The sequence below is a fragment of the Arachis hypogaea genome, chromosome 2, assembly GCF_003086295.3.
Source record: "Arachis hypogaea cultivar Tifrunner chromosome 2, arahy.Tifrunner.gnm2.J5K5, whole genome shotgun sequence".
NCBI classification, from domain to species: domain Eukaryota; kingdom Viridiplantae; phylum Streptophyta; class Magnoliopsida; order Fabales; family Fabaceae; genus Arachis; species Arachis hypogaea.
Genome location: NC_092037.1, coordinates 32,032,257 through 32,052,061, shown reverse-complemented (window position 1 = coordinate 32,052,061; position 19,805 = coordinate 32,032,257). Strand labels below are relative to the sequence as shown.

Genomic DNA, 19,805 nt, shown 5'->3' with positions numbered 1-19,805 from the left:
AAGCATATCAGAAGGACACTTTCTGATTAATTGTTTGTATCTTTCCCAAGCTTCATAGAGGGATTCTCCTTCCTTCTGTCTGAAGGTTTGGACTTCCACTCTAAGCTTACTCAATTTTTGAGGTGGAAAGAACTTTGCCAAGAAGGCATTGACTAGCTTTTCCCAAGAGTCCAGGCTTTCTTTAGGTTGAGAGTCCAACCATGTTCTAGCTCTGTCTCTTACAGCAAAAGGGAATAGCATAAGTCTGTAGACCTCAGGGTCAACCCCATTAGTCTTGACTGTGTCACAGATTTGCAAGAACTCAGCTAAAACCTGATGAGGATCTTCCAGTGGAAGTCCATGGAACTTGCAATTCTGTTGCATTAGAGAAACTAATTGAGGCTTAAGCTCAAAGTTGTTTGCTCTAATGGCAGGGATAGAGATGCTTCTCCCATAGAAGTCGGGAGTAGGTGCAGTAAAGTCACCCAGCACCTTCCTTGCATTGTTGGTGTTGTTGTTGTTTTCGGCTGCCATTTGTTCTTCTTCTTTGAAGAATTCGGTTAGGTGCTCTAAAGAGAGTTGTGCTTTGGCTTCTCTGAGCTTTCTCTTCAAGGTCCTTTCAGGTTCAGGATCAGCCTCAACAAGAATGCCTTTGTCTTTGCTCCTGCTCATAAGAAAGAGAGGAGAACAAGAAATGTGGAATCCTCTATGTCACAGTATAGAGATTCCTTGAAGTGTCAGAGGAAAAGAAGAGTAGAAGACAGAAGTAAAAAATTCGAACTTATCAAAGGAGATGGAGTTCGAATTTTGCATTAAGGGATAGTGTTAGTCTATAAATAGAAGGATGTGAGAAGGAGGGAAGTGATTTTCGAAAATTAAGTGGAAAATTTGAAAACATTTTTGAAAAACATTACTAAATTTTCGAAAATGAAAGTGGAAAAGAAATCAAGTGATTTTTGAAAAAGATTTTGAAATTAGAAATCAAAAAGATTTGATTGAAAACTATTTTGAAAAAGATGTGGTTAAGAAGATATGATTAGTTTTAAAAAGATGTGATTGAGAAAATATGATTTGAAAAACATTTTAAAAAGATTTGATTTGAAAATTAAAAACTTGACTAACAAGAAAAGATATGATTCAAACATTAAACCTTTCTCAACAGAAAAGGTAACATACTTGAAATGTTGAATCAAATCATTAATTGATAGTAAGTATCTTTAAAAATGGAAAGAAATTGGTTTTGAAAAAGATTTGATTGAAAAATTGATTTGAAAAAGATTTGATTTTGAAAAGATTTTGAAAACTTAGAAAAAATTTGATTTGAAAACAAAATCTTCCCTTCTAGCCATCCTGGCGTTAAACGCCCAAAATGGTGCACATTCTGGCGTTTAACGCCCAAAATGCTACCCTTTTGGGCGTTAAACGCCCAACCAGGTACCCTGGCTGGCGTTTAAACGCCAGTCTATCCTTCTTCACTGGGCGTTTTGAACGCCCAGCGTTTTCTGTGCAATTCCTCTGCTGTATGTTCTGAATCTTCAATTCTCTGTATTATTGACTTGAGAAGACACAAATTAAAAATATTTTTGGATTTTTAATAATCAAAATGCAACTAAAATCAAATAACAATGCATGCAAGACACCAAACTTAGCAGTTTGTATACTACTGACACTAACAAAATGGAAATGCATATGAGACACACAAAACACTCAAGTCAATTGAATTCAAAGATCAGAGCACGAAAATTTATCAAGAATTACTTGAAAATCCTTAATACATATGAATGAATGCATGCAATTGACACTAAACTTAAGATGAGACACTAGACCTAAACAATAATTTTTTTGATTTTATGATTTTTTAATTTTTTTTTTTTGTGTTTTTCAAAAATTAAGTGGAAAAAGATATCAAAATTCTTAATGAGAATTCCAGGAATCAGTGCAATGCTAGTCTAAGACTCCGGTCCAGGAATTAGACATGGCTTCACAGCTAGCCAAGCTTCCAAAGAAAGCTTCGGTCCAAAACACTAGACATGGCCAGAGGCCAGCCAAGCCTTAGCAGATCACTGCTCCAAAAGCAAGATTGATAGAAATCAACAAGCTCTTGTGATGATAAGTTGAAACCTCGGTCCAATGAGATTAGACATGGCTTCTCAGCCAGCCAGATTTCAACAAATCATCATGAAACTCTAGAATTCATCTTCAAGAATTTCGAAAAAATAAATACCTAATCTAAGCAACAAGATGAACCTTCAGTTGTCCAAACTGAACAATCACTGGCAATAACGCCAAAAACTTGGTGTTGTTGCCGGATCTTGGCACTGATGTTACCAAAAGCTTGCTCAAAACTTGAACAATCCCCGGCAACGGCGCCAAAAACTTGGTGCGCGAAATTGTGAACAATACTTTTTCACAACTCTCATAATCCCCGGTCATGAACCCCAAAAACTTGGTAGTTCAGTACCATGGCATTACACAACTTCGCACAACTAACCAGCAAGTGCACTGGGTCGTCCAAGTAATAAACCTTACGCGAGTAAGGGTCGATCCCACGGAGATTGTTAGTATTGAAGCAAGCTATGGTCATCTTGTAAATCTTAGTCAGGCAAACTCAAATAGTAATGGTGATGAACGAAAATAAAAAAAAGGTAAAGATAGAGATACTTACGTAATTCATTGGTAGGAACTTCAGATAAGCGCATGAAGATGCCTTCCCTTCCGTCTCTCTGCTTTCCTACTGTCTTCATCCAATCCTTCTTATTCCTTTCCATGGCAAGCTTGTGTAGGGTTTCACCGTTGTCAATAGCTACCTCCCATCCTCTCAGTGAAAGCGATTGCATATGCTCTGTCACAGCATAGCGGAATTCAGCTGTCGGTTCTCGGTCAGGCCGGAATAGAATCCATCGATTCTTTTGCGTCTGTCACTAACGCCCCGCCTGCTAGGAGTTTGAAGCACGTCACAGTCATTCAGTCATTGAATCCTACTCAGAATACCACAGACAAGGTTAGACCTTCCGGATTCTCTTGAATGCCGCCATCAGTTCTTGCCTATACCACGAAGACTCTGATCTCACGGAATGGTTGGCTCGTTTGTCAGACGAGCACTCGGTTGTCAGGCGATCAACCATGCATCGTGCAATCAGGAATCCAAGAGACATTCACCCAATCGAAGGTAGAACAGAGGTGGTTGTCAGTCACATGTTCATAGGTGAGAATGATGATGAGTGTCACGGATCATCACATTCATCAAGTTGAAGAACAAGTGATATCTTAGAACAAGAACAAGCGGAATTGAATGGAAGAACAATAGTAATTGCATTAATACTCGAGGTACAGCAGAGCTCCACACCTTAATCTATGGTGTGTAGAAACTCCACCGTTGAAAATACATAAGAACAAGATCTAGGCATGGCCAAATGGCCAGCCTCCCAATGAGGGTTCAATCATAAAAATGTATGATCAAAAAGCTCTAGTGATCGAAAGACTCCCTATACAATAGTAAAAGGTCCTATTTATAGAAAACTAGTATCCTAAGGTTTACAGAAATGAGTAAATGACATAAAAATCCACTTCCGGGCCCACTTGGTGTGTGCTTGGGCTGAGCAATGAAGAAGTTTCGTGCAGAGACTCTTCTTGGAGTTAAACGCCAGCTTTAGTGCCAGTTTGGGCGTTTAACTCCCATTTTGGTGCCAGTTCCGGCGTTTAACGCTGGAATTTCTGAAGGTGAATTTGAACGCCGGTTTGGGCCATCAAATCTTGGGCAAAGTATGGACTATCATATATTGCTGGAAAGCCCAGGATGTCTACTTTCCAACGCCGTTGAGAGCGCGCCAATTGGGCTTCTGTAGCTCCAGAAAATCCACTTCGAGTGCAGGGAGGTCAGAATCCAACAGCATCTACAGTCCTTTTTAGTCTCTGAATCAGATTTTTGCTCAGGTCCCTCAATTTCAGCCAGAAAATACCTGAAATCACAGAAAAACACACAAACTCATAGTAAAGTCCAGAAAAGTGAATTTTAACTAAAAACTAATAAAAATATACTAAAAACTAACTATATCATACTAAAAACATACTAAAAACAATGCCAAAAAGCATACAAATTATCCGCTCATCAAGGCTCCATGAGAGTCCTCTGTCAAGCTACTGACATTAAAAAAGTGCTTGTTGGGAGGCAACCCAATGTTATATTTTATCTATTTTCTTTTGTTATTTTATCTTTTTTATAGGTTGATGATCATGAGAAGTCACAAAATTAATAAAAAAAAAGCAAAAACAGAATGAAAAACAAGAAGAAAAACAGCACACCTTGGAGGACGCACCCACTGGCGTTTAAACGCCAGTGAGGTTAGCTGTTGGGCGTTTAACGCCCAGTCTGGCACCATTCTGGGCGTTTAACGCCAGAAAGGGGCACCAGACTGGCGTTAAACGCCAGAAAGGGGCAAGAAGCTGGCGTTAAACGCCAGAAATGGGCACCAGCCCGGCGTTTAACGCCAGAAATGGCTCAAAACGTGATTTTGAATGCCATATGGTGCAGGCATGACTTTTCCTTGACACCTCAGGATCTGTGGACCCCACAGGATCCCCACCTACCCTACCACTCTCTCTCTCTTCTTCACCCATTAACCAATCACCTCAACACCTCTTTCCCAAAAACCCTTCACCTATCAAATCCCATCTTTCTCTTCACCACTCACATCCATCCCTCATAAAACCCCACCTACCTCACCATTCAAAATTCAAACCACTTTCCCACCCAAACCCACCCTCAAATGGCCGAACCTACCCTTCCCCTTCTCCTATATAAACCCTCCTTAACTCCTTCATTTTCACACAACATACACACCACTTCTCCCTTTCTTGGCCGAAAATAAAAGCCATTCCCTTTCCCCTCATTTCTTCTTCTTCTACTCTCTTCTTTCTTCTTTTGCTCGAGGACGAGCAAACCTTTTAAGTTTGGTGTGGTAAAAGCATTGCTTTTTGTTTTTCCATAACCATTTATGGCATCCAAGGCCGGAGAAACCTCTAGAAAGAGGAAAGGGAAGGCAAAAGCTTCCACCTCCGAGTCATGGGAGATAGAAAGATTCATCTCAAGGGTGCATCAAGACCACTTCTATGAAGTTGTGGCCTTGAAGAAGGTGATCCCCGAGGTCCCTTTTTCACTCAAAAAGGGTGAATATCTGGAGATCCAACATGAGATCCGAAGAAGAGGTTGGGAAGTTCTTACCAACCCCATTCAACAAGTCGGAATCTTGATGGTTCAAGAGTTCTATGCCAATGCATGGATCACCAAGAACCATGATCAAAGTGTGAACCCGAATCCAAAGAATTATCTTACTATGGTTCGGGGGAAATACTTGGATTTTAGTCCGGAAAGTGTGAGGGTGGCGTTCAACTTGCCCATGATGCAAGGAGATGAACATCCTTACACTAGAAGGGTCAACTTTGATCAAAGGTTGGACCAAGTCCTCACAGTCATATGTGAAGAGGACGCCCAATGGAAGAGAGATTCAAGAGGAAAGCCGGTTCAATTGAGAAGGCATGACCTCAAACCCGTGGCTAGAGGATGGTTGGAGTTTATTCAACGCTCAATCATTCCCACTAGCAACCGGTCTGAAGTTACCATAGACCGGGCTATCATGATTCATAGCATCATGATTGGAGAAGAAATAGAAGTTCATGAGGTTATAGCTCAAGAACTCTATAAGGTGGCGGACAAGTCCTCTACCTTGGCAAGGTTAGCCTTTCCTCATCTCATTTGTCACCTCTGTTATTCAGTTGGAGTTGACATAGAGGGAGATATCCCTATTGATGAGGACAAGCCCATCACTAAGAAGAGGATGGAGCACACAAGAGACCCCACTCATCATGAGATCCCTGAGATTCCTCAAGGGATGCACTTTCCTCCACAAAACTATTGGGAGCAACTAAACACCTCCCTAGGAGAATTGAGTTCCAACATGGGACAACTAAGGATGGAGCATCAAGAACACTCTATCATCCTCCATGAAATTAGAGAAGATCAAAGAATCATGAGAGAGGAGCAACAAAGACAAGGAAGAGACATTGAGGAGCTCAAGCACTCCATAGGATCTTCAAGAGGAAGAAAGAGCCGCCATCACTAAGGTGGACCCGTTCCTTGATTTCCTTGTTCTTTATTCTTCTGTTTTTCGAATTTTATGTGCTTATGTGTATCTATGTTTGTGTCTTGTGATCATTAGTGTCTTAGTGTCTATGCCTTAAAGTTATGAATGTCCTATGAATCCATCACCTTTCTTGAATAAAAACGTGCTTTAATTGAAAAGGAAAGAATTGCATGAATTTTGAATTTTATAACAGTTTAATTATTTTGATGTGGTGGCAATATTTTTGTTTTCTGAATGTATGCTTAAACAGTGTATATGTATCTTGAATTTGTGGTTCATGAATGTTGGCTCTTGAAAGAATGATGAAAAAGGAGACATGTTACTGAGGATCTGAAAAATCATTACAATGATTCTTGAAGCAAGAAAAAGCATTACTATTCAAAAAAAAAAGAAAGAAAACGAAAAAAAAAAGAGAGAAAGAGAAAAGAAAGAAAAAGAAAAAAATAAAGTTGTGATCCAAGGCAATAAGAGTGTGCTTAAGAACCCTGGACACCTCTAATTGGGGACTTTAGCAAAGCTGAGTCACCATCTGAAAAGGTTCACCCAATTATGTGTCTGTGGCATGTATGTATCCGGTGGTAATACTGGAAGACAGAGTGCTTTGGGCCACGACCAAGACTCAATAAATAGCTATGTTCAAGAATCATCATACCTTACTAGGAGAATCATTAACACTATCTGGATTCTAAGTTCCTAAAGAAGCCAATCATTCTGAATTTCAAAGGATAGAGTGAGATGCCAAAACTATTCAGAGGCAAAAAGCTAAAAGCCCCGCTCATCTAATTAATACTGATCTTCATAGATGTTTTTAGAATTCATTGCATATTCTCTTCTTTTTATCTTATTCGATTTTCGGTTGCTTGAGGACAAGCAACAATTTAAGTTTGGTGTTGTGATGAGCGGATAATTTGTACGCTTTTTGGCATTGTTTTTAGTATGTTTTTGGTATGATATAGTTAGTTTTTAGTATATTTTTATTAGTTTTTAGTTAAAATTCACTTTTCTGGACTTTACTATGAGTTTGTGTGTTTTTCTGTGATTTCAGGTATTTTCTGGCTGAAATTGAGGGACCTGAGCAAAAATCTGATTCAAAGACTAAAAAGGACTGCAGATGCTGTTGGATTCTGACCTCCCTGCACTCGAAGTGGATTTTCGGGAGCTACAGAAGCCCAATTGGCGCGCTCTCAACGGCGTTGGAAAGTAGACATCCTGGGCTTTCCAGCAATATATAATAGTCCATACTTTGCTCAAGATTTGATGGCCCAAACCGGCGTTCAAAGTCACCCTCAGAAATCCCAGCGTTAAACGCTGGAACTGGCACCCAAATGGGAGTTAAACGCCCAAACTGGCACTAAAGCTGGCGTTTAACTCCAAGAAGAGTCTCTACACGAAAATGCTTCATTGCTCAGCCCAAGCACACACCAAGTGGGCCCGGAAGTAGATTTTTATGTCATTTACTCATTTCTGTACACCCTAGGCTACTAGTTTTCTATAAGTAGGACCTTTTACTATTGTATTTTCATCTTTGGACAGCTAGTTCTTAGATCAGATCTTGGTTCTTCTGGTTCCCTCCCTGGGGCCAAAACCAATGATCACACTATCACTTATGTATTTTCAACGGTGGCGTTTCTACACACCATAGATTAAGGTGTGGAGCTCTGCTGTACCTCGAGTATTAATGCAATTACTATTGTTCTTCCATTCAATTCCGCTTGTTCTTGTTCTAAGATATCACTTGTTCTTCAACTTGATGAATGTGATGATCCGTGACACTCATCATCATTCTCACCTATGAACATGTGACTGACAACCACCTCTGTTCTACCTTCGATTGGGTGAATATCTCTTGAATTCTTTAATCGGAATCTTCGTGGTATAGGCTGGAACTGATGGCGGCATTCAAGAGAATCCGGAAGGTCTAACCTTGTCTGTGGTATTCTGAGTAGGATTCAATGATTGAATGACTGTGACGTGCTTCAAACTCCTAGCAGGCGGGGCGTTAGTGACAGACGCAAAAGAATCGATGGATTCTATTCCGGCCTGACCGAGAATCGACAGCTGAATTCCGCGTGCTGTGACAGAGCATATGCAATCGTTTTCACTGAGAGGATGGGAGGTAGCCATTGACAACGGTGAAACCCTACACAAGCTTGCCATGGAAAGGAGTAGGAAGGATTGGATGAAGACTATAGGAAAGCAGAGAGACGGAAGGGAAGGCATCTTCATGCGCTTATCTGAAGTTCCTACCAATGAATTACATAAGTACCTCTATCTTTATCTTATTGTTATTTTCGTTCATCATCATATCATTTGAGTTTGCCTGACTAAGATTTACAAGATGACCATAGCTTGCTTCATACTAACAATCTCCGTGGGATCGACCCTTACTCGCGTAAGGTTTATTACTTGGACGACCCAGTGCACTTGCTGGTTAGTTGTGCGAAGTTGTGTAATGCCATGGTACTGAGCTACCAAGTTTTTGGGGTTCATGACCGGGGATTATGAGAGTTGTGAAAAGTATTGTTCACAATTTCGCGCACCAGGTTGTCTCTAGATTGTTGTATTTTAGCTTCTCTCATTTTTCTTTTAGAGTCCTTTCAGGTTCAGGATCAGCTTCAACAAGAATGCCTTTTTCCTTGTTCCTGCTCATATGAAAAAGAAGAGAACAGAAAAGAAAGAGGAATCCTCTATGTCACAGTATAGAGATTCCTTTATGTTAGTAGAAAAAGAAAGGAATAGAAGAAGGAAAAAAGTTAAGAATCCAAACACAATGGGGAAGATAGGTTCGAATTCTTGAGATGAAGAGAAGTGTTAGTAAATGAATGAATAAATAGAAAGAGATGAGAGAGAGGGGTTTTCGAAAATTAATTTAAAATAAAAGAAAAGAGTTTTTGTTTTTATTTTAAATTAAAGTAAAAAATCGAAAACTAAGAAAAGGAATAAAATCAAAATTAGAATTTGAAATAATTAGTTAATTAAAAGAATTTTGAAAAGAGGGGAATGATTTTCGAAAATTAGAGAGAGAAAAGTAGTTAGGTGGTTTTGAAAAAGATAAGAAACAAACAAAAAGTCAATTAGTTAGTTGAAAAAGATTTGAAAATCAATTTTGAAAAGATAAGAAGTTAGAGAAGATATTTTTGAAATCAAATTTTTGAAAAAGATAAAAAGATATTATTGAAAATAAAGATTTAATTTAAAAAGATATGAAGGAAAAGATATTTTGAAAAAGATTTGATTTTTAAAGTTAAAATTGATTACTTGACTAACAAGAAACTAAAAGATATGATTCTAGAATTTAAAGATTGAACCTTTCTTAACAAGAAAGTAACAAACTTCAAATTTTTGAATCAATCACATTAATTGTTAGTAAAGTTTTTGAAAATCATGAACTAAAGATAAGAAAAGATTTTGAAAATAAATTTTAAAAATTTCAAAAATAATAAAAAAAATGAAAAAGATTTGATTTTTGAAAAAGATTTAGAAAAGATAAGATTTTTAAAATTGAAAATTTGACTTGACTTATAAGAAATAGCTAAGTTTTAAATATTTTTTGACTAAGTCAACTCAAATTTTTGAAAATTATGAGTAAAATAAGGAAAAGATTTTTTTGATTTTTTGGAATTTTTAATGAGAGAGAAAAACAACAAAAATGACTCACAACATGAAAATTATGAATCAAAACACATGATGCATGCAAGAAAACTATGAATGTCAAGATGAACACCAAGAACACTTTGAATGTCAAGATGAACATCAAGAACATATTTTTGAAAAAATTTTCAAGAAAAGAAAACACGCAAGACACCAAACTTAGAAATTTTTCATGCTTAGACACTATGAATGCAAGAATGCACATGAAAAACAACAAAAAACACAAAACAAACATGAAGATCAAACAAGAAAATTCATCAAGAACAACTTGAAGATCATGAAAAATACAATGTATGAATTTTCGAAAAATGCAAGAAAAAGATGAACATGCAATTGTCACCAAACTTAAAACATGACACAAGACTCAAACAAGAAACACAAAATATTTTTGGTTTTTATGATTTATTGATTTTTTTGTATTTTATTTTAATTTTTTTCGAAAACATATAGGAAAAATAAAATAAGAAATTCAAAATTTTTAATAAGAATTCTAGGAATCTTTCAATGTTAGCCTAAAGCTCCGATCCAGGAGTTGAACATGGCTTAATAGCCAGCCAGCTTTAGGATATAAATTAGGCATGCAATAGTTGATACTTCATCCAACTCCATATACATGCCTTTTATGTTGACAAGTGGAAGTCTCAATCCAAAAGAATTTGGACATGGCTTTACAGCCAGTCAGGCTTCAACATGTTACCATGAAACTCTAGAATTCATTCTTAAAAATTTAGAATAATTTTCGAAAACAAAGGGAAAATTTTTTTGAAAGATTTTTGAAAGATTTTTGAAAATAAAACAAAAAGAAAATTACCTAATCTGAGCAACAAGATGAACCGTCAGTTGTCCAAACTCGAATAATCTGCGGCAACGGCGCCAAAAACTTGGTGCACAAACTTGTGATCATCAACAATGGCTCCAATGACATGGTGCTCTCAAACGTGAATCACACTTTGTCACAACTCCGCACAACTAACCAACAAGTGCACTGGGTCGTCCAAGTAATAAACCTTACGTGAGTAAGGGTCGATCCCACGGAGATTGTCGGTATGAAGCAATCTATGGTCATCTTGCAAATATCAGTTAGGCGGATTCAAATGGTTATAGTGGTTTTTGAAATTAATAATAAATAAAGCATAAAATAAATATAGAAATACTTATGTAAATCATTGGCGGGAATTTCAAATAAGTGTATGGAGATGCTTTGTCCCTGTTAAATCTCTGTAACATACTGCTTTCTTACTTTTAATCCTTCATACTCCTTTCCATGGCAAGCTGTATGTAGGACATCACCGTTGTCAATGGCTACATCCCATTCTCTCAGTGAAAATGGTCCAAATGCTCTGTCACAGCACGGCTAATCATCTGTCGGTTCTCGAGCATATCGGAATAGAATCCATTGATTCTTTTGCGTTTGTCATCACGCCCAACAATCGCGAGTTTGAAGCTCGTCACAGCCATTCAATCCCTGAATCCTACTCGGAATGCCACAAACAAGATTTAGACTTTTCGGATCCTCAAGAGTGGATGCCAAAGGGTTCTAGCTTATACCACGAAGATTCTGGTTAGGGAATCCAAGAGATACTCGCTCGTTCTAAGGTAGAATGGAAGTGGTTGTCAATCACGCATTCATAGGTGAGAATGATGATGAGTGTCACGGATAATCACATTCGTCATGTTGAAGTGTAGCGAATATCTTAGAATAAGAATAAGCCGAATTGAATAAAAGATAGTAGTACTTTGCATTAAAACTCGAGGTACAACAGAGCTCCACACCTTAATCTATGGTGTGTAGAAACTCCACCGTTGAAAATACATAAGTGATGGTCCAGGCATGGTCGAATGGCCAGCCCCCATAAATGTGATCAAAGGATCATAAGGTGAACCAAAAATAATCCCAAGATGTCTAATACAATAGTAAAATGTCCTATTTATACTAGACTAGTTACTAGTGTTTACAGAAATAAGTCTAAATGCAGAAATCCACTTCCGGGGCCCACTTTGGTGTGTGCTTGGGCTGAGCTTGAGCTTTACATGTGCAAAGGCTTCTCTTGGAGTTAAACGCCAAGTTGTAATGTGTTTTTGGCGTTTAACTCTGGTTTGTGACGTGTTTCTGGCGTTTGACTCTAGAATGCAGCATGGAACTGGCGTTGAACGCCAGTTTGCGTCATCTAATCTCGAATAAAGTATGGACTATTATATATTTCTAGAAAGCTCTGAATGTCTACTTTCCAACGCCATTGAGAGCGTACCATTTAGAGTTCTGTAACTCCAGAATATCCATTTCGAGTGCAGGGAGGTCAGAATCCAACAACATCAGCAGTCCTTTTTCAGCATGAATCAGATTTTTGCTCAAGTCCCTCAATTTCAGCCAGAAAACACCTGAAATCATAGAAAAATACACAAACTCATAGTAAAGTCCAGAAATATGAATTTTTCATAAAAGCTAATGAAAATATCCCTAAAAGTAGCTAGATCCTAGTAGAAACTACCTAAAAATAATGCCAAAAAGCGTATAAATTATTCGCTCATCAGTGGCCAAACTTTTGTTTTTTAGAGAAGAAGAAGAAGTAGGAGCCAAAGAAGAAAGGAGAGTCCAACAAAGAAAAAGAGCATAAAAATTAGAGGTGGTGGAGTTCCCTTCATAATATTTGTAAATAAGGAAGATGCATATCTGAAAAATGATATGCCTTCCAAGTTTACATGTTTTGCACTTTTATGTTTTTGAATAAGATTTCATATTCTGCATTATAATGATAGTTGCTTGTGCATTATCCATTCTACTTGAATGTATGTCTTGTGCCCCTATGCATAAATAAAAGAAAAAATGTTGAAACAGAAGTGAAATTGTCCATTTTGATAAGGGTGATAATAAAGTTCAGTGGTGGTATATATGTTTGATTGTTTAAGTAAGCTCACTAATAAAGGATAAGGGTTAGGATGTTCCTTTATAGTATAAACTAGGCTGCTGTTTGTGAACTCTTAATGAATAAAGATCCTTGGAAAAAGAGAAAAAGTAAGAAGGAAAAGAAGAAAAGCCAAAAATTGGCAACAAAAATGAAAGAAACAAATAATAAGGCTAGACACCAATAGCTTGGACCTTAAGACATATGCCTGTGGTGCTTTTTGTGCTAGGATCTGCTTCGACAATTAGGTTCTAAGGAGTATTTTAAAACTTGGTAACTTGGGTTAACTAATCCGAGATTATCAACCGACAGTCCACTGTCAACAGCAACCTAGTCACAAAGCATTTAGTAACCCAAAGAGGTGTTGGGCATTAATGCTCTTAAAAGGGATTGTAAGCCAAGTGTCTGTGGTGACTATGTGTTGACTGAAAAGAAACAAAGCTAAAAAGCTGCTGCAACACATGACACTAAGCTGCAATTGAGAATAAGGTTCCCAACAGAAGAAAAACAAAAGAAAAATCAAACACCAAGGATGGATGAATAACAGAATTCACAGCAGCACTTTGGTTGGCACTTAAAAGACATCTCAAACCTGAAAACTAATAAAAGTAGAGCTTCAATTACAGTCTGCATGAAACCCCATGAACCTAGACTGAGCACTCTCAAATAAGGATGAATATATCTTGCTGTTTTCTTTCATTTTTCTCATGTTCTACTGTTTGCTTTGGGACAAGCAAGGTTTAAGTTTGGTGTTGTGATGACAAGTCATTTTGGGCTAGTTTTTACTAGCAATTTTACTTGTTTTCATTAGGTTTCATGCACTTTCTTGCACAATAAGTAAGTGATTGGAGTGGAATTTCATATTTATCTTGTTTCAATCAAACATTATTAATTTTATACTAAATCATGAGATTTATGCAAGAATAAGGTGATTATTATGAATGATGCAAAACCTTATGATTTTGGTGAGACTTTGATTGCATGTTTGATTGATGGCAGGTGAAAAGATGAAAAGAAAAAGCAGAGAAATAAGCATTGAAGAAGAACGCTGTGCTCAATTGAAGAACGCTACGCTCTCTAGCAACGTGCACACGTACAGGACGCTTACGCGTAGGCAAGAATTCTGGAAGACCCACGCGTACGCGTGCATGACGCGTACGCATGGGTATGATCGGCGCTCGTTTACAAAAGTGCGTTATGTTCACTTCAAACGAGCGCCTACAAAAATTTCAAATTTGGGATTGAAGATTTGCCACCGACGTGCACGCGTACATGACGCACACGCGTGGATGGGGCATCTGGGAAGAAGCACGCAAACGCGTGGATGGCGCGGAAGCTTGAAATTGATAATTTGACATCCATGCGCACGCGCAAAGGACGTGCACGCGTGGGGAGCACTTATAGCGTGAGCGTAGCGCTCACTTAAAGAACGCTACCAAAGGATGCGCACGCGTGCATGATACGCGCAAGCATGGTTGAGGCTGAAGATATTGACGACGCGCACGCGTATGGTACGCGTACGCGTCGATGTGCGAAACTGCAAGGGATGCTCACACACAGAGGATGCGTGCACGTCAGTGAATGAGCATTGCGCTCTCTTTGAGAGTGCTACGTTCTCCTGAAACTGTAACCAAGTAACTTTTCTGACCCACTTCATCAAAGGCCAAAAAGCCCGCTCCAAACACTTGATGGCTGAATTGGAAATTGTATAAATAGAAGAAAATTTGATTTCATGAAACAGTTTTTTCTGGGAGCTTCTTGGAGTTTTTCTTTTGAGGAGTCTTTTAGAGTTTTAGAGTTTCTTTGGAGATATGATTTTAATTTCTTTTTGTTCTTCATCTTCTACAATTTTTCTTTTCTGTTTTGTGCTAGAGCAATGATGAACTAAACCCCAATTTCATCAGGGGGAGGAGCTCTATTGTAATTCTAATGAATCAATAAAATTCTTCTTCTTCTTCTCTATTGCTTTGTGTAGTTATTGGGTATCTTCTGTGTTGATTGTGATTTATTCCCTCTGGAAGGGGGTTTAATTCACTGAATGCTTGTGTGAGCCTCGGAAGGAGAATCACTTGCATTAGAATTGGAGCTCTATCCTTTACTACTCTCTTGATCAATTCTATTCGGGAGGAATTAAGATCCTGAGAGTTGGTGTGGCTTATGGATGAGAGAAATGCACTTAACCTCTTCTCATGACAATTAAATCAAGGAATTGGCAAGATTGATTGTGATTAGAGAGATTGGATTGCTAAGGAATTGGGATCCAATCAATTTCAATCTGCCATAGATCTACTCATATGATTGAGAAAGAAGTTGAGACCCAATTGATTTATAAAGGATTATAATATCTCCAATCCCTGATGAATAACTTTCTTTGAATTTCTTCAACTTAGATTTCCCTGATTTCACTACAATTTACATTGTCCTTTTCTATTTTGAATTCCCTGTACCCAATTCCATTTATAATTCATTCAATTTAAGCTTCCTTGCCTTTTAAGTTTCTGCAATTTTAATTTTCTGCACTTTAAGATTCAGTTATTTACATTTCTTGCAATTTAAGATTCAGTTATTTTAATTTCTTGCACTCTAAGTCTCAGCAATTTAAGCTTCTTGCCATTTACTTTTCAAGCCCTTTACATTCTGCAATTTAGATTTCTTGCAATTTACATTTTGTCAATCATAATTCACTTAAATCACCACTATCAGCTTAACTAAATTCATCACCCAACTAAAGTTGCTTAATCCATCAATCCCTGTGGGATCGACCTCACTTTTGTGAGTTTTACTACTTGATGCGACTCGGTACACTTGCCGGTTAGTTTGTGTGGAATCGATTTTCACCAATCAAATATTAGATAATGAGTTTACAAACTTATCAAAATAATAAATAATCCTCTAACATAAAGACACAAGACAAGATAAATAACTAAACTTAGACTTATATTCATTTAAATTGCAATCCACTAATAATACAAAATATTCAAAGTAAAGTAATTAAATAACCTACTTGGTGGACAAAATTGTGATTCATACTTAAATTGTTGTTCGAAATTGATTTCCCGGTAATGGTCCCAAAAACGTGGTGCTCAATACCATGGTCTAAACATAATTTCACAACTTCGCTCAACTAACCAGCAAGTGTACTGGGTCGTCCAAGTAATAAACCTTACGTGAGTAAGGGTCGATCCCACAGAGATTGTAGGTATAAAGCAAGCTATGGTCATCTTGTAAATCTCAGTCAGGTGGATAATAAATGGTGATAGAGTATTCGAATAATAATAGTAAATAGACAGAAAATAAAGATAAAAATACTTATGTAGATCATCGATGGGAATTTCAGATAGGCGTATGAAGATGCTGTGCTCCTTCTGAATCTCTGCTTTCCTACTGCCTTCATCCAATCCTTCTTACTCCTTTCCATGGCAAGCTGTATGTAGGGCATCACCGTTGTCAATGGCTACATCCCATCCTCTCAGTGAAAAAGGTCCAAATGCTCTGTCACGGCACGGCTAATCATCTGTCGGTTCTCGATCATGTCGGAATAGAATCCCTTGATTCTTTTGCGTTTGTCATCACGCCCAACAATCACGAGTTTGAAGCTCGTCACAGTCATTCAATTCCGGAATCCTACTCAGACTACCACAGACAAGGTTTAGACTTTCCGGATTCTCATGAATGCCGCCATCAATTCTAGCTTATACCACGAAGACTCTGATCTCACGAAATGGAAGGCTCGGTTGTCAGGCGAGGGCAATCATGTGTCGTGCATCAGGAATCCAAGAGATACACACTCTAGCTTTCGCTTGTAGAACGGGAGTGGTTGTCAGGCACGCGTTCATAGGGACGGATGATGATGAGTGTCACGGATCATCACATCCATCAGGTTGAAGTACGAGTAGTATCTTAGAACAAAAATAAGATTGAATTTGAATAAAAGATAGTAGTAATTGCATTAAAACTTCGAGGTACAGCAGAGCTCCACACCCTTAATCTATGGTGTATAGAAACTCCACCGTTGAAAATACATAAGTGATGAAGGTTCAGGCATGGCCGAATGACCAGCCCCCCAAAACGTGATCAATAGTCTCCTAAGGTGAATAATAGAATAAAACCGAGACCAAAGATGTAACGTGGTGAAAAGACACTGAATACAATAGTAAAATGTCCTATTTATACTAGACTAGCTACTAGGGTTTACAAAAGTAAGTAATTGATGCAGAAATCCACTTCTGGGGCCCACTTGGTGTGTGCTTGGGCTAAGCTTGAGCTTTACACGTGCAGAGGCTTCTTTTGGAGTTGAACACCAAGATGTAACGTGTTTTTGGCGTTCAACTCTGGTTCATGATGTGTTTCTGGCGTTTGACTCTAGAATGCAGCATGGAACTGGCGTTCATTTACGTCGTCTAATCTCGAATAAAGTATGAACTATTATATATTGCTAGAAATCTCTGGATGTCTACTTTCCAACGCCATTGAGAGCGCGTCATTTGGAGTTCTGAAACTTCAGAAAATTCATTTCGAGTACAGGGAGGTCAGAATCCAACAGCATCAGCAGTCCTTTGTCAGCCTTCTTATCAGAGTTTTGCTCAGGTCCCTCAATTTCAGCCAGAAATTACCTGAAATCACAGAAAAATACACAAATTCATAGTAAAGTCCAGAAATGTAAATTTAGCATAAAAACTAATGAAAGCATCCCTAAAAGTAGCTAGATCCTACTAAAAATGACCTAAAAACAATGCCAAAAAGCGTATAAATTATCCGCTCATCACTACTCATACTCGTCTAAATAATCATCCGAGTCATCAAAATCGTCAGAATCATCCTTTCTTTGAGAACTCTGTGGTTGTCCTGGTCGCTGCAGAATAGGTGGGAGTTTTCTACCTGGTACTGGGACTGGTGTTGGGACTGGGACTGGGGCTGTGCTTTTCTGAGAGCTTAAAAAAGTAAAAGGAAGAGGTGAGAGAACATGTGATCCATAACTACTAGGACCCATTGCTCTCACATACTCAGTCAAGCTGCTCAACTGATGACTAAACTAATCCATCTGTGAGTTACTGGTGTTGAGATTCTCACGAAAGGATTCAACAATCTGTTGCCACTCTCTTTTCTCCCTTTGGTAGCAGTCTTCAAGTTCTCTATATTTAGCGGCATGTTGTTCAACTTCCCTATTGAGGTGGTGGTGGTGGGCACGGGTTGATCGAGGGAATTTGGGAGAGTTTGCGTTTCTGAACTTTGGACGCGGGAGTGGACACGGGAACATGTGTTTTTAGTAATAAAAATCGATGGTATCTTTGTCGATTTTAATATAAAAAACAACACGTATAGCGTCTATTTTATAGATTGAATTTACACCGTTCATTCCATTTTAGAAAGCAATCTAGACCGTTCAAATTTATCGACGGCAACGTTGTCGATATTTTAAATAATAAAATAAACGTCATATTCGTCGATTTTAATTTAAAAAAACAACACATATAGCATCTATTTTATAAATCAAATTTACACCGTTCATTCCATTTTAGAAAGCAATCTAGACCGTTCAAATTTATGGACGGCAATATTGTCGATATTTTAAATAATAAAATAGACGCCATATTCGTCGATTTTATTTTCGACTTCTGGTGCGTCGATAATATCCCAATAATAGGAAAAAAATTAATGCATCATAAAAATATCGACGATCAGGCTGTTGATTTTAATATTTTATTTTTAATTATTTTTTATTAATATCGACAGCAAGCCGTCAAAAATTATTGACAGCAGAAATTGCCGTCGATTTTTGGCATAAAAAATGCTTTTTCTTGTAGTGAAATAAGATATATTAGATACATTTTTATCGAATAAGATATAAAAATTTAATTTTATTTTTAAAATTTAAATTTAAATTTTAGAGGTATTATTTTGGATGTGTATAAAAAATATTTTGTATATAATTTAATAATTTTAGATGTGTTATAATTAAAAAAATAACCAATTTTTATAAAAATACTATCTACATCTTCTTACTTAATATTTTGATTTTTTTTTTTGTAAATTCACTCAAACGAATTAAAATATAAATTATTTTATTTATAGTAACTCTATTATTAAAATTAAATAGAATCAACTTAGTTATTATTAAATAAATAGACTATTATATTTTTTAAATATCATTCAAAATATTAATTTTTATATTTCTTAACATATTAGGATAAAAAAAATAAAAATACAAAACAGATATAATCACAAAAACAATGGATTAAATAATAATAATAATAATAATAATAATAATAATAATATTAATAATAATAATAATAATAATAATAATAATAATAATAATAATAATAATAATAATAATAATAATAATAATAATAATACATGAGTTTCCTTACCCGAAGTAGTCTCTTTACTCGAGGAGAGAAGAACCTTTGAACAAAATTCCTTTACACCAGAAACGCGAGAGAAAAGATGGCGACGATGACATTATTAGCGAATTTTTTATTTTTATAAATTAAATAAATATAATAATTATCGGAATAAGTAATTTAAAAAATAACTCGTAACCTCTTAATTGAATATGGAGAAATTATACTATTTGAGCTATTGTTCATTGGTTAAAAAAAATATTTTTTTATTTTGTTTATACCGTAAATGAGATAAAACAGATGGATACAATTTGTGTATATTTTGTTTACCGTGTAAACGAGATATACACATATGACATATCTCGTTTACACTGTAAACGAGATATATGTATTTTTTTAAAAAAAATTAAAAATAATAAAAAGTATTAATAATATCAATAATCGAAACTTTTAACATGCAATTAATAAATGAAAAAATTGGTAGAAGAGATTAAAATAAAAAGATAAAAAGCGTGAAGTTGATGCACGATAAATAAAACACAGAGATAACGGTACTTTCTTTGAACAGATACAAATTTTTTATACGAGATATTTAATGAATGTAAACGAAATATATACGTATCGTATCCACCTCTTTTATCTCGTTTATACGATAAAGGAGATAAGAGAGAGATTTATTTATTTCAATAAATATTTTTTAAATGATTTATTTTGATAATTATTATAATTAATTTATTTATTAAAATAAAAAATCCATTACGAGCGAAGAAAATAATAAAGTAGCGTAACTG

At 36.6% G+C, this 19,805-nt stretch overlaps 1 non-coding gene across 1 annotated transcript; it reads left to right on the top strand.

The window, feature by feature from the left end:
• On the top strand, positions 1 to 108 carry LOC112766553 (small nucleolar RNA R71). The gene has a single exon (XR_003184429.1). It is a non-coding gene; the product is annotated as a small nucleolar RNA R71 (small nucleolar RNA).
• The last annotated feature ends 19,697 nt before the right edge of the window (positions 109 to 19,805 follow it).